The sequence below is a fragment of the Macaca fascicularis genome, chromosome 2 (genome assembly GCF_037993035.2).
Source record: "Macaca fascicularis isolate 582-1 chromosome 2, T2T-MFA8v1.1".
Lineage (NCBI taxonomy): Eukaryota > Metazoa > Chordata > Mammalia > Primates > Cercopithecidae > Macaca > Macaca fascicularis.
The window spans coordinates 7,721,154-7,737,930 of NC_088376.1; positions in this window are offsets into that span (position 1 = coordinate 7,721,154).

Consider the following 16,777-nt stretch of genomic DNA (forward strand, 5'->3'; position numbering starts at 1 on the left):
GAGAGAAACAAGGACGAGAATTACAGTAGACTTACCATTAGAAGCTACACAAATCAGAAGACAATGGAGTGTCATCTTAATAGCACTGAAAGGAAATCATTATCAACCCAGAATTCTATATTTTAAGCAAATTTCTTTTGAAATGGATAAAGACCTATTCAGTGAAACCAAAACTGAGATAATTGATTGTCAAGATTCCTGGCATGCTGTCAAGAAGTGCTGAAGAAAATTCTTCAGACAGAAGATATATAGAATCAGAAAATTTGATATTCACATAGACACAAAAACAAACAGTACTAGAAATAAAACAAATAAAAGGATATGCATAATGTATTTTTCCTTACTTTTCATAGCTCTAAAAGATAACTGACTGAGTTCCTTCTGAAGGTTCTAGGAGCATATCCATTTCCTTGTTTTTTCCTATTCCTTGATGCTCCCACATTTCTTGGCTCATGTCTCCCTTCTCCCTTCAAAGGCAGAAAGAGCAGGTTAAGTTCTTACCCTACACCACTTCAATCTTGCTTTTATTGTCACACCTTTTCTAACACTAAATCTTCTGTCTCCCTCTTTCACTTTTAAGAACATTTGTGATTACATTTGAGCCCACTCAGATAATAGAGGATAATATCCCAACTTTAAGTTCCAGTGATTAACAACATTAGTAACTCTTTGCCATGTAATATAACACATTCACAGTTTCAAGGTACTAGAATGTGTGCATCTTTGAAGGCTATCTGTCTACACTGCACAAGTATTCACTTTAAAATAACTAGACTAACTGTAAAATAAATGTGTTTTACTATTATTTGATGAAGCTCCATATACATTTCAGCAGGATTAAGTTGATTAAAATTGTTGCTCTATTAATTCTAGACTTATTCTATCAATTACTAAAAATGATGTTCAAATCTTCAATTATGATAACAGGTTATTTTTCTCTTCAGTTTTGCCAGTTTTGTCTTCTTGATGAATTGATTCTTTCATCACTTTGAAATGCCGTTCCTTAATTTTGGTAATACTTCTTGTTCTAAAATTTATTTTGGTTGATATTAATATGGAAATGCCACCTTTTAAAATGTTTGAATATGTATGGTATATTATCTCTCATACTTTTCCTTTTAACCTGCCTCTGCATTTGTATTTGAAAGGTAATTTCTGTAAGCAGCATATTATTCTTCTTGATTCCATATTCGGTTTGACAATCTTTGCCTCTCACACTGAATATTTAAACCAGTTTAATTATATTTAAGTATATATTTTTAAGTCTACCATCTTAACCCTCTTGGATTTTAAAAAGTATTTCCCCTTTTTAAAAAAAGTATTTCTGGTTCCATATGAACTTTAAAGCAGTTTTTTCCAATTCTGTGAAGAAAGTCATTGGTAGCTTGATGGGGATGGCATTGAATCTATAAATTACCTTGGGCAGTATGGCCATTTTCACGATATTGATTCTTCCTATCCATGAGCATGGTATGTTCTTCCATTTGTTTGTGAAAACCAAACACCGCATGTTCTCACTCATAGGTGGGAACTGAACAATGAGATTACTCGGACTCAGGAAGGGGAACATCACACACCGGGGCCTATCATGGGGAGGGGGGAGGGGGGAGGGATTGCATTGGGAGTTATACCTGATGTAAATGACGAGTTGATGGGTGCAGCACAGCAACATGGCACAAGTATACATATGTAACAAACCTGCACGTTATGCACATGTACCCTACAACTTAAAGTATAATAATAATAAATAAATTAAAAAAAAAAAAGTATTTCTGAATATGTCAGATCCTCATGTCCAGTCTTCTGTATGGTCAATCATGACTTGTTTTGGTATATATTTCTAAATTTTAACTGATCACTGCTACCCTCAAATCATGTCATACTATTTCATAAACACTTTAAAACCCCTACGGTAATATAATTTCATTGACCCTCATATTTTTTGTGCTGTTGTTAACATGTATTTCAATTCTATATGTTATAGACTCCTAAATAACTTTTGTATAAGCACAGGTATTATAAGAAGTGTGTGAGTGTGTGTTTAGATAGACAGAGTTAAAAGATATTTTGTATTTATCTACATATGTACACTTTCTGGTTATTTTCATATATTTTTACAGAAATGGGCTTTCATCTGATGTAATTTTTCTTCAGCTTGAAGAATTTCCTTTTATGTTCCTGTGTTAGTCTTACTGCAGTATATTCTCTCAGGTTTTCTTTTCTTTCTTTCTTTTTTTTTTCTGAGACAAAGTCTCGTTCTGTCACCAGGCTGGAGTGCAGTGGCATGATCTCGGCTCACTGCAACCTCTGCCTCCCAGGTTCAAGTGATTCTCCTGCCTAGACCTCCCGAGTAGCTGGGACTACAGGCATGCATCACCACTCCCAGCTACTTTTTGTATTTTTAGCATGCACCACCACTCCCAGCTACTTTTTGTACTTTTTAACTCCCAGGGTTTCACCATGTTGGCCAGGATGGTCTAAATCTCTTGACCTCGTGATCCGCCCGCCTCAGCCTCCCAAAGTGCTGGGATTACAGGCATGAGCCTCTGTGCCCGGCCTCTCTCAGGCTTTCTTTGTGTGAAATGCCTCAACTTTATCTATAAAATTCTTTTTTCTGTACATAGAGATTGAGTTTGACAGTTTCTTTCTTTCAACACTTTATATATTTTTGTCATTGCCTTCTAATCTCCACTCTTTGTAATGAGATTTTGTCATTGTTATTATTGTTCTACTATATAAATGTCTCTTTTAGTTTCTTTTAAAATACAGTCATGTGCCATATAACAATGTTTTTGTCAACAACAAACCACATATAAAATGATGGTTTCATAAGGTTACAATAGAAGTGAAAAATGTTTATCACTTATTGACCGACTCATAGCCATTGTAACATGATAGCACAATACTATGCTTCCGTGTTTGTGGATCACTAGGGTAAAGAAGACGACTCTGCTTCCAGGTGTATCGCACACACAATTTTGTACGCTACGTAACACTTGAAAATGATAATAAGTGACTATGTAGTAGTTTATGTATTTATCATACTATGCTTTTTTTTTTTTTCTTTTTAATGGAGTCTCACTCTGTCACCCAGGCTGGAGTGCGGTGGTGATCTCAACTCACTGCAACCTCCATCTCTCAGGTTCAAGTGATTCTCCTGCCTCAGCCTCCCAAGTAGCTGGGACTACAGGTGCATGCCACCATGCCAGGCTAATGTTTTGTATTTTTAGTAGAGACAGGGTTTCACCTTGTTAGCCAGTATAGTCTTGATCTCCTGACCTCGTGATCCACCCACCTCTACCTCCCAAAATGCTGGGGTTACAGGCATGAGCCACAGCGCCTGGCCCATACTATACGTTTTATCTTTACTTTAGAGTGTAGTCCTTCTAATTAGATAGATAGAGAGAGAGAGAGAGAGAGAGATACATAGACAGAGTTACCTGTGAAACAATCTCAGGCAGGTTCTTCAGGTGATATTCCGGAAGAAGGCACTGTTATCATAGATGACAACTTCATGCATGTTATTGCCTTTAAAGACTGTCGGTGTAACAAGATGTGGAGATAGACGACAGTGGTATAATGATCCTGATCCTGTGTGGGCCTAGACTAATACATGTGTTTATTTTTTGTTTTGAACAAAAAAAAAGTTTTAAAAAAGAAAATTTAAAAGTAGAAACAAACAAAGAGTAAGGATATAAAGAAAGAAAATATTTATATATAGCTATACAATGTGTTTGTTTTTTAAACTCAGTGTTATTACAAAAGAGTTAAAAAAACTAAAAAGTGTATAATGTAAAACAGCTATAGTGAGCTCAGGTTAATTTATTATTGAAAAAAGAAAACCATTTATAATAAATTTAGTGTGGCTTAAGTGTACAGTGTTTATGAATCTACAGTTGTGTGCGGTAATGTCCTATGCTTTCACACTTACTTACTACTGACTCACTGACTCACCCAGAGCAACTTCCAGTTCTGCAAGCTCCATTCATGGCAAGGGCCCTCCCTATTCAGTGTACCATGTTTTAACCTTTTACACTGTATTTTACTGTATCTTTTACATGTTTAAATATGTGTAGAGACACAAATAATTGCCACTATGTTACAAATGCCTACAGTATTCAGTTCAGTAACATGCTGTACAGGTTTGCAGCCTAGGAACAATAGGCTATACCATATAGCCTAGGTGCATAGTAGACATACCATCTAGGTTTGTGTAAGTACACTCTGTGAGTTCCGTATGACAACAAAATCACCTAACAACACATCTCTCAGAATGTATCTCCATGGTTAAATGACGCATGACTGTATTATTTTAACGTTTAGTTTGCAGCGGCTTTCCTAGGAAATTCTTAAGTATAGCTTTTTCTGTTTGTTGCACTCACTGTCTTTGGAGTTTGTCTTTGGAGCATCTGGAATCTATAAATTGTGTTTTCAAGAATCACATTTGAAAACTTGTATCCATTATTTCTTCAAATGTTGCTTTGTTCAGTGTCTTCTTTTCTGTCCTTACAACCCTCCATTTATACATATGCTTGACTAATTTATAGTTTCTCAGAAGTCTTTGAGACTTTGTCCCTTTTCTTCTATATTTTCTTTCTCTGGGTGCTTTATACTGGATGATTTCTATTGACTCAACAAATAGAAAGTTCACGATACATTCTTCTGTTATGTCTAATCTGCTTTTAATCACATTCAGTAATTTTATTTCTGATACTATATTTATTAGCTCTAGATTTTCTATTTTTTGTAGTTGCTTTCAAGTTTCTCCTGAAATGTCCTATTTTTTCACTCATCATATCTGTCCTTTCCTGTAAATTCTTTAATATATTGATATGATTGTTTCAAAGTTCTTGTCTAATAATTCAAATGCTTGGTTGTTAAATGTCTTTTTATTTACTGAATATTTCCTTGCCATAGGTCATATTCTCCTACTCATTCATGTTTTATAATTCTAATTTTTATGCTAATATAGTGTATAAAGGGAAAGACTAAAGTAATACATATATGTAGTATACATATGAAGAACATATATATGTATTATATATAACATACTGTATTATATATACTATATTATATATAGTATATGTAGCATATACACTATATTATTATAGTATATGTAGTATATATACTATATTATATATAGTATATGTAATATATATACTACACTGCATATATGGTATATACTACATACTATTATATATAGCATATATGCAGTATACTATATACACTATATAATATATAAATATATTATATATTATGCATAAAATATATATACTGCATATATTTTTATATATATATAGTTTTATTTGTTTCTTTTTCTCTAAGAAGTGATCCACTTTCCTCTGTTTTCCTCTATTAGGTAGCTAGAGTAAAGGACTGATCAGTTTGTTGCTTCAAGCAGAATTTGAAATGTTTGTAGAGATGTGGCGACTTTAATCTATCTGGCAGGTCTTAGAATGCAATCACTAGGAATCAAAGTAGTTGTCTCTTTTCTTTTTGGCTCATCCCCCAAATATTTGGGCCACTAAAATGCTAAAATTTTGATATTATCAGAATTTTCAGTAATTTCAGCTTTAATTAGACTCGTTTTAACTTTCTTTTAAATTTCTTGGCCACTTGTTCGAGACTTTCTTTTAAGTAACAACGAATAAATACTGCAAGATTATGAGATCTCAAAAATAAAAAATCTTAGATGTATATCTGAAACTGAAACTACAACACTGCTAGACCCTCAGACTGCAAGACCTTGATGAAATCAAGGGGCTCTAAGTCTGTAAGATGTGAAAACCCTTCATTCTCATTGAAACAGTAACATAAAAAGATCAAATTTTTTTTCTTAAATTCATAAAAAGGCTATGAGCCTAAAATTTTTTACATATAAAAATAACCACAAGGAGGATGATCCTAAGAGACAAAGGTTGCTTTCATACCTGAAACAGCTTGGAGTAAGCAGTTTGGACAAAGAAGAAAGAACTGTCGGATTGGGAAATAACTGGATAATCATTTAACATTTCTAGAGCTAGGTCGATGTCAACAGAGTGCAAACATTCCCCTGTATTACTGAGCACCTATCCATTGCGTTGAACAGAACAATTTCTCTTTGATTTGACTCACCAGCAATATTCTAAAAAGTAAAAGCGAAATAATTGTTTTACATGCCTTATTAAAAAGTTAAGTCACAATTTTATACTCCATCTTCTAAATCCCACAAATGTGCCTTTGTCCTGCGTCAGCTGTTCAATATTTTTTCTCTCACAAACATTTGTCTCATTTACCATTTCCCCAGTGATTCTTTCCCGGAAACCGTGAACTTTTGTAAGCCGGATGTTCACTAATGCACAGCGCCATCTCCTGGCGATAATTAGGAATCAATAGCGGACGTGCACAAAGATTTAGGCTTGTTTCCAATGGAAGCTCAGGTTTAGTCCTCGCCCAGGGTACCTTTTCCCTGACTGGATGGTATTAGGAAAGTCCAGCAAAAGCCACCGCGAGAAACCATCCCGTTTATTAGAGATGCACCTGAGTGACTTTGTATTATAAAGAGGAACGCCAGGATGACATACTTGCTTTTGCGTGTACTATTAGAGTCAAGTAATGGACTATAATATCTGAACTTACAATATATGGTTAATAGCTATTGAATACAGATGGCACTGTGACATCAGGAAGAATATAAAATATCTCCATATTTGAGATTGGAAGAAAAATCACCATTTGGAGTCAGAAAATCTGGATTTTAGTTGTGTGACTCAGACAAGTGCCTTTACTTCCGTGAGTCTCAGTTTCCTTATCAATTAAATGATCATATCTCTTGAACCTGCCTTGGTGTGCTATTCTGAGAATAAAGTGAGATAATGGATGGGAAAACATCAGTAAAAGGCTAATCGCATACAAGTGTCACTAGTAGTCATGGTTAGTTACTAAAATTAGATGGCACTTTTCAAGACAATTCAATCTGAGCAGTGTTGCAGGCAGGAATTACAAGTGTGATATCTTCTTGGGTTGAGAAAAATGGAATTAAAAGACTATCTACAAGGCTCTCTGATCCTGGGAAAAAACAATAATCCCTTTTTCCATGGATAATATTCTTATTCCTCTGATGATTACAGGCAACAAGGGCTGGCCAGTGACTCAGAGAAAGAGCCTATCCTACCTAAAAGAGGTGTGCTCACCACCAAGTAGTCAAAACATCTATATGAGTGTTCACAGTCAGTCACTCTCTTCTGCACTCACCCAAAGCTGATACAGACAAGAAGCACAGGACAGTTTGAGGCAGCTCCTTATCCCATCTTCCAAACCACAGTTACACACTCGGCTTTCCTGCCCATCTTCTCATTTAAGGTGGGCTGTTAATATACAGTTTGGTGTTTTAAAAAGGGGGCTTTAGGTGAGTTGTGTTCAGAAAGACTCCTGAGAACAATGAGTGCAATTGCCTTTTTTATAGATAAGAAAATTGATGACCAAAATAGAAACAACAAAAATGTACTCGTGATATCACATTGATACTGAACAGGTACCCTACTATATGAAACTCCCACTGCGTGTGTTGCTTGTTTATTTTGTTTTGTTATTACAGTACTGGGAACTGTGTGGCTTTCTGTTTTCTCTTTGATCTGTGCTCCAAAGAATGATTCTGATTATAGAATATAAATATCATAAAAATATAGCATTTGATGGTAACAAAGCTACTCTCTGCCTTACAAATACAGATCACAAACATGAATTTTCATGTTTGTTCCACCGGGGGTGAAACAGAGAGATAGTTACTTGGATGTCCATGCGAGAGAAGCAGACATGAAGGATAAGCCACTTACATGCAATAGAAAAAGAGTAGTAGGCTAAAAAGAGGGTCCAGAGACAGCCAAATGCTAACCACCCACATAAAGGTTTGTTGTTATGGAGGTCAAAGAGGAGATAACCTAGGTGATGATCAAGCAATAATCAGGTGTCTGGGCCCAGGTAGAAAATGGAACTCTCATAATAGGCAGCAAAGCCAGAGTCACGGTGTTAGTGTTCAAAAATAGCCACCCTCCTCAGTAAATAAAGGACTGGAGATTTCAGCTGCATATCAACGGTGAGAAGTATTCTCTTACTTTTTCTAGGCTACGCCAGAGAGTTTGTGGATCCATAAATCTGGTTCTGAACCATAAACAGCTCTTATCACCTCTGACTCCTGACAGTGATGATAACAGTGGCTGCTAACTCTAACATTACACTTGAAGTCTTTGGGGACAGAGGTAGAATTTTATTGAGTTTTGCAAGCCACTCAAAATCCAGAGAGCATGTGGATTTGTCAGGGAGTAGGTCCAGGGAAGATTCTAGCGATGGTCAGCAGCCTTCCCCACTCAGGGGATAACTCTGAGCTCCTAGAAGAGTACACGAGACAACACTCAGTGACCTGGCTCCAAAGTGAGGAGACACAGGGTCAGAGTATAGGGCTTAGCGAATTATCTCATGTGTCTCTGGACAGCGTTTTGATTTTTCAGTGACTACAGCCATGTCTGTTTCTAGACCCAAAAACTATAGGAGACAAGCGGCAGGCCAAGAGACACGCTGGCAACTTCTATGTGCATTCAGGTTTGAGCATCCTGAAGCCCAGAGCTGCAAATTCTACAAGAGAAGCCTCCTCCTACCTGTAGGTTTCTTAAATCTTATTCTGCTCCAGAAAGGCATTCAAGATGAGTTTTGGGATTTTAACTCATGAGAAACGTGTAAGGCACATCCAATGATGGACACAAAAGTCATCATTGCAAAGTATGAGCTGGAGCAGGGCCAAACACAGGGAGTCGTGTTCCTTCCTGTCCTGGACGAAACAGAGACAGTCATTTCTGAAGATCTGTGTGAGTGATACTTAGTCTTCATGGTTAGTTATTAACACTGGTTGCAAGCTAGGCGGGGGTGGGCCCTCAAAGCAAAGTTGATGTCTATTATTTAAATTGCAGCTTTGAGTCCTGTGTTAGACAGCAAGCCAAAAAGGGTGGGGGCATCTTAATAAATAAAAGGAGACATAAAACGTCCCACCAAATTCCTCTGCTTCAACTATTCATTTTGAAGACTTTCATGTTTAGTATTTAATGGGCACAGATATAATTGATCATTTTAAGTCTTTATTTGTACAGATTTAAACAACAACCAGAACAGCTGCCTGTCTGCTGACTCTGTGGGGTAAATGTTCCTGGTCAGTGACCTGAGAGCAATCTAGACCCATTCAGATTAGAAACTTCCCTCTTCGTATTTTAATGTGGCTTCTTAGAAAAGCATTACAGTTTGAGCCCTCTCCAGAATCACCTGTTGTTACTAGGAGAACATAGCACTTGAAGTCAAGCAGACATCGCAAGAAGAATTCTGGGAGTAGAAAGGGTTCATTTTGAGAGTCACCTTTTGGCCATGTTACCTTTGCATTCTGTTATGTTCAACACACAGTTACAAGAACCTATTATTGAGATGGCTTATAAAAATTAAGTAACAAAACTGATCCACGTGAGGTGCCTAGCAGAACACTCAGAAAATGAAGGCTGATATATATGCCAAAATGTATATTATCACTAAGGTAACAAATATTTCTACAGAAATTTTAGAAAATTCAGATAACAGCAAAAGTAATAAAATCACCAGCAATCTTACTCCACAAGGTAATCTCTTTAATGGTTGCAGTCATTTTTCCTAAGGAAGTTATCATTATAATAACGATGGATTATATAATCACGTTGTGCAAGTGCTTCGTGATACCAAGATAACCATCCCTGAAAACTCTGGTGTAAAGAGTACTCAGTTAAACTTAAGAGATTAAGGCGTTAGTGTATTCTGCAGTGAATGAGCTCTGTGACCTCGAGTGCTTCTTTTATTCTCTGATCTTCATTTTTACCTCTATAAGTGTATAAGTAAAGCTATATAATCACTAATGACTTTTTCCACTAAAAATAAAAATTAGAAACAGAAGTCCTGTTATCCTTCTTTCTCTTTGTTTCAGAATTTCATCCCGGTATTCGGAGATATAGACAGGATTGAATTGGCTATTGTTGAAACTCTGATTTCCTAAAACAACAAAAAGTAAAATGAATTCTTATATACATTTAGATTACTGGTAATGTACACAGAGTGGTAAATACATACACACAAACATGTACATGTGCACACACATATTCTTGGAGGTACTAGTCACCTGTAGGTCTGAAGGTACTCACATATAAGACTGACACTGTTTCAGGAATCAGGGAAGCCATTTCCACTTGGTCTTTTAACGTGTCAGTAAAAAATTGATGAGTTGTGCCTATACAAGCACTGAGCTAAGGTCAAACTACCCTTGAAGAGACAGGAAGAAAGAATAAGTGATTTATAGAGAAGGCCGGTAGCCTTGGCACCAGGAGCTTTTGTTTTTTTAACTCTAGTCGCTGAGAGAGGACTGCGCCTCAACAGGCACAAAGTGTTCCCCAAACAATGTTAGACACACGCCAAATTGGAGCCCAGCCAGGTTCCAGCTACCACACTGAATTCCTACTTGCTACCCATGGGCACACACAAAAGGCAGGCCCAGGTTAACACAGCCTCCCAGGTAAGGACCAAAGCTGCTATTTGTCATCACTAAACAAATGGGCCATTCTTTCTCCTGCTCTCTAGCAATGGCAGTGAAACTTGCCTAGAAAAAAAAAATAATGGGACGAAAAACAACTCAAAATTCTGGACTTTAGGTAAGAGTGAACTCCCTCCCTTCAACTACTACATTAAGAAACATTGCCGAATTCTGCCGGTTACTTTCTCTGTCATCTTAAGTATATATTTTTCTAAATAGTTATATAAACATTAATCTAGTAGCTGTTTTCTAATTATGAAAATAATTCTTGTCATTGTAGATGATGCAGAAAATCACAAGAATCCAAGAAAGAATTTAAAAAGCCGTCATAATCCAGAAACTAGAGATAGCCACAATGGTCATATTAGTGTGGATAATTTTGACAATTGTTCTGTGTGTGGTGATTGTGTATGTGTATGTAGTGTGGACACACAGATGAGTAGATGTGATGAATCACTGGTTTCCATAATTGGAAACATAGCATACATAATATTTCCTATTATTTTATTCAACATTATATCATGAACATGTTTGCAGTCATTGAGTTATCATAAAATTGTGAAAATAATATCTTTTGAGTTATCATAAATGTTAAATAAATAAATGTAAAAGGCTGGGCCTGGTGGCTCATGCCTGTAATCCCAGAACTTTGGGAAGCCAAGGCAGGCTGATCACCTGAGGTCAGGAGTTTGAGACCAGCCTGGCCAATATGGTGAAACCCCCATCTCTACTAAAAATACACAAATTAGCCAGGCATGGTGGCTCATGCCTGTAATCCCTGCATTTTGGGAGGCTGAGGCAGGCAGATCATGGAGTCGAGGCGTTTGAGACCAGCCTGGCCAACATGGTGAAACCCCATCTCTACTACAAATATACAAATTAGCCGGGTGTGGTGGCGCACACCTATAATCCCAGCTACTCGGGAGGCTGAGGAAGAGAATCACTTGAACCCAGGAGGTGGAGGTTGCGGTGAGCCTAGATGGTGCCACTGCACTCCAGCCTGGGTGACAGAGCAAGACTCCATCTCAAAAACATACATAAATAAATAAAAATAAAAAACAATAAACATAAAAGCTCCTACAATGTGGCTTCTGGCTGATAGTAATCACTGAAATAATGTTAACTTCATTAGAATCCAATCAACTTGAAATATTTGTTTCTGTTTTAAATACCCAAAACTATATAGTGAAACTGTCCGTGAAAAGACGGGAGAATGATATTGCTGAATATCACAGGCTAAAAAGCAGTGACTCTAGTTGGCTGATATTTCCTCCCATCTCCTCTTAAAAACGTGCCAGATTATACTTGAGTAGAGTCCACTGGCAAAAGAAATTATGAAATACTAACGCTGCCCCTTCTATTGTCTCGCAGCTTGAGTCACTAGAAAATTCTATGTAATGTCAAGATCAAACCAAGTCTTTATATCAGCCTAGTCAGTGATCCCCATTCAAGCCATTTAAAAATGTAAAAACAATTTTTTTCTTTGCTCAAGACCGCCGTGCAGATAATGTAAGACAGTAATGCTTAGGACTGAAGTTGTATTTCTTGTGTTCTGCCTAATATTTTTCTTCTATTTATGTAGCATGAGAGCTGTCATTCTCACTCACTCAAATTAGGCTTACTGTTAACAAAAAGATTACAGTTTTTAAAAGTAACAACAACCTTATGAACAATACTGTGCAAAACTATACGTGCCATGATTAACTCTATGGTTCCAAAGGGAGAAGAAACATCTTTGAAATACCCTGATTAAAATGAGGTAGAGCACTATACACAGGTACAAATCCTCAAATCACATAAAAGATGTTCTAACATGCTCAACTCTGACCCCTGATTAAGAGGATAACCTGCCATTACTTGGCAGCAAAAAGCTCTGAGAAACTACAGATCAAGTGGCAAAATATGGATGCTACTTTCCAGCCTTTGATTCTATTATTCAGTGACAATTTTTAAATGTGTATATGTAAAGCATTGTAATGGGAGCTTTAATATATGCAGTTATGTTTAATTATTAATTTTGTTTGATACAGCAATCATGCATTTTAAAGACGAGATCAGATGAAAAAGCTGATATTGAGTTCTTTAACCTTTAAATTAGCTCCCCATGTTTGCACAGCTAAAAGTGGCAGTGATGGGTTTTTAAAGCTCTGTAATAATTATTTATACCATAGTTAGAATTTGGAAATCAGTAATTTGCATGTAATAAAATTATTGACACATTTTTATTTAAATATAGCATTACCCTAGTGTCCACCTTATCAGTACTCAATTTAGACTATTTTTTGTCTTTTCTGAATCTTTTACATATTTTAAAATGATTTCCACTCCTTTTGACAAGAAATTACATCTTGTAGCCTTCTTATTTTAGGGTTTTTCCTAGCAAGTACAGCATACATTCTTAATTTTTTAAAGTCTAATTTTAACAGATGCTTTTAACTTTTTCCAAATGTAACGGGGACTTCAGAAACCTTTATTTCTATTTCTTCTTTCCACATTATATGCCATCATTTTAATTCTTCATATATTTAAAACTAACCGAACATTAAATTTACTATTTTAATTAGTCACAATTATGTTAACTGTTGAGCTAAATACTATTATGTTTACAGTAAACACTTTTTACTGATTTAAATAGCTAAACACTTTAAAAAAATTACTTGAAGTGGGTCCAGTTTCGACTCTTTCATTTTGAAAAACTCCAAGCCCCTGCCTTCTTCCCACCATAAGCACTCGAATGTCAGCTGGAGTGGAGTATCTCATGGGTCACTGCTGTGTAAGCTCATGATTTTGAATTTTGTCTTTAGTTCCTGATTCTGAAAACTTTACATTTTATGATTGAGCTCAGCTTTATGTTAAAAAGAGTTTGTAAGATATTATCAATAATTTCTAGATGTGAGTAGAAGAGCACTCACCCACATCAGCATTAAGTGGCTTCCATTTTTGTCTGTGATTTCTGTAAGACTTGAACTAATGTTTTTTAAACAAAAATGAACCACAAAAATATGAAAAGGTAGATGTTGTGTACACTCTTCTACTAGAAACAAATGTAAAACAGATCTATTCAACCACAGGCTGCTAGCACACAATACATCCTATGTACTTTTTATCCTAAGTTATTTAAAAGGAAATTCAGCTAGCAAAATAATACATGCCCTGTAAAATGCTGGACATTAAATTTAGTACATAAAATGTAAACCGTGACTTAAATTCACTTCTTGGTATCATCTAATGTCCAAAGAATGAATTAAGTGTCTATGTCTACTTACAAAATGTGGCATGTTCATAACATGTTAGTTATTCACTATTAATTTAGCCACAAAATTCTGAAGCTGTCAAAAATTCATACATTCAGCAGTTTTCTCAAAACTGGCAAAGCCAACCCCACCTGTGAATTCAATGTCAGTCATAGTCAAGTTTCCATCAACATCTTCTAATCTTCTGTATCTGGATGTTTGATTACTGTACAGTAACTTACATGAGGTGCGATTGGGAAGGCTGCCTGGTTGAATATGACATTATTCATGCAATGTGTAGGTAAGTGCTCAAAAAATTGAAAGTCCACCAAACAGATAATTTTTACCACAATAAATTATGAGAAATCATTAGGATTTTATAGGATGGCATAAGATATAACCACAAAATACAGAACCTTTACATAATGGTAAAGATTTATTTCATTTAGCACTCAAACTAGATATTTTCTTCCCCAAAAAAGCAATGTTTAACATTTCATAACTTAGTTCTGTGCTACACCAAAGCAGCTAACTTACAAACAGGATGGTAGCACATTTATAGACAATATGCTCTTTTGTGAAATAATATTGAAATATTAAAATACTGATGTTTCCTATGTTTACTTGTGCTCAAAAGTCATTCATAGCCTGCTTCCCAACTGACTTCCTCTATTCTAAAGTCTAGAAAACAAAAATTAATTTCTCTTCCTCCCTTGAAATTAAGCATTACCACATAACTCTCTTCTGGATCATATAAGATCCAAGAGAAGTTTCTAGGTTAGTTTCTAAGGGAGTTTGTTTGTTTGTTTGTTTGTTTGTTTTTAAATTCAGACTAAACTGTTAGAATGTGTTTGTCAGTTCACCTCTAGCTGCTTTGCTTCCTTCCTAGATAATAGACGCATTGCTGGGAGTGCAGCAACCAGGCTGGGATCACGACATTGAAAGTCGCACACTACTTATAGCAGATCAAGACAGCCTAGGTCCTTGATGACATTTTAGTCATGAACTCCTTATCCTGAACTTCTTGATTCTTAAGAAAAACAACTCCTATTTGTTTTAGCCATTATTATTTATTGTAGTTTCTGTGGTTTACACCAATATAATCATAACACATGTACCTTTCCCACCATTCAGCCATCAGTACCAACTGCCTCTCTCTTCACAGTGAGATATATATCAGAAGTTTCCAAACTTCCTTGGTTCAAAAGCTCTTAATGTACCAATGATTTCCTCAGAGCACTCCAGGCTAAAAAAAACATGTAACAGTTCAATTTATGAATTAATTAGATCCAATTTAACAATTTAGCTTTTGTAATTTGTGTGGTATCTATATTCCCTTAAAATATGTAAAATATTGCACTGCAGTCCATGGATGACCTGCAATTTTCTAAGAAGGGACGGAGGAAGAGAGGGAGAGAGAGAGAGAGAGAGAGAGAGAGAGAGAGAGGAGAGTATCTGACAGCAGAAATGTGAATTTAAATCCTTAATACAGTTTTCAAATTTTTTTTTAAATTTTTGAGAGTATGTAGTATGTGTATATATTTATGGAGTACATGACATGTTTTGATACAGGTATGCAATGTGAAATAACCACATCATGGGGAAAGGGGTATCATCTGTTCAAGCATTTAACCATTGAGTTGAAAAAAATTCAATTACACTAAATTATTTGAAAATGTACAGTGAAATTGTTATTGATTGTAGTCACCCTGTTGTGTTATCAAATAGTAGGTCTTATTCATTCTTTCTACATGTTTTTACCCAGTAACCATCACCACCTCCTCACAACCCTCCACAACCCTTTCCAGCCTCTGGCAACCACGCTTCTACTCTCTATGTCCATAAGTTCAATAATTTTGATTTTCAGATCCCACAATTAAATAAGAACATGTGTTGTTTGTATTTCTATGTCTGGTTTACTTCGCTTTACATAACGACGTCCAGTTCCATCCATGTTGTTGCAAATGACTACATCTAATTTCTATGGCTAAACAGCACTCCACTGTATAAATGCACCACATTTTAATCCATTCTTCTGTTGATGGACACCTAGATTGCTTCCAAATCTCAGCTATTGTAAACAGTACTACAGCAAACATAGGAGTGCAGATATCTCTTCGATAAACTGATTTCCTTTCTTTCGGGTATGTACCCAGCAGTGGGATTGCAGCTCAATATTTAGTTTTTTGAGCCACCTCCAAGCCATTCTCCATAGCGGTTATACAAATTTACATTCCCACCAACCATGTGCAAGGGTTTCTTTTTCCCCACATTCATGCCAGCATTTATTATTACCTATCTTTTGGATGTAAGTCACTTTATCTGGAGTGAGATGATATCTCATTGTAGTTTTGATTTGCACTTCTCTGATGATCAGCCATGTTGAACACTTTTCCATATGCCTGTTTGATATTTATATGTCTTCTTTTGAGAAATGTCTATTCAAATCTTTTGATACGATGATTAGATTTTTTCTTATAGAGCTGTTTGAGCTCCTTATATATTCTTGTTATTAATCCCTTGTCAGATGCATCGTTTGCAAATGTTGTTTCCCATTCTGTAGGTTGTCTCTTCACTTTGTTGATTGTATCCTTTGCTGTGCAGAAGCTTTTTAAATAGATATGATCCCATTTGTTCATTTGTTCTTTGGTTGCCTGTTTTTGTGGGGTATTGCTCAAGAAATTTTTGCCCAGACCAATGTCCTAGAGATTTTTCCAAGTGTTTTTTTGTAGTAGTAGTTTCATAATTTGAGGTCTCAGATTTAAATCTTTCATTCATTTTGATTTGATTTTTATATATGGTGAGAGATAAGAGTGCAGTTTCATTCTTCTGCATATGGATATCCAGTTTTCCTACCACCATTCATTGAAGAGCCTGTCTTTTCTCTAGTGTATGTTCTTAGCACCCTTTTAAAAAATGAGTCCACTGTTGTTGTGTGGGTTTTTTTCCAGGTTCTCTATTCTGTTCCATTGGT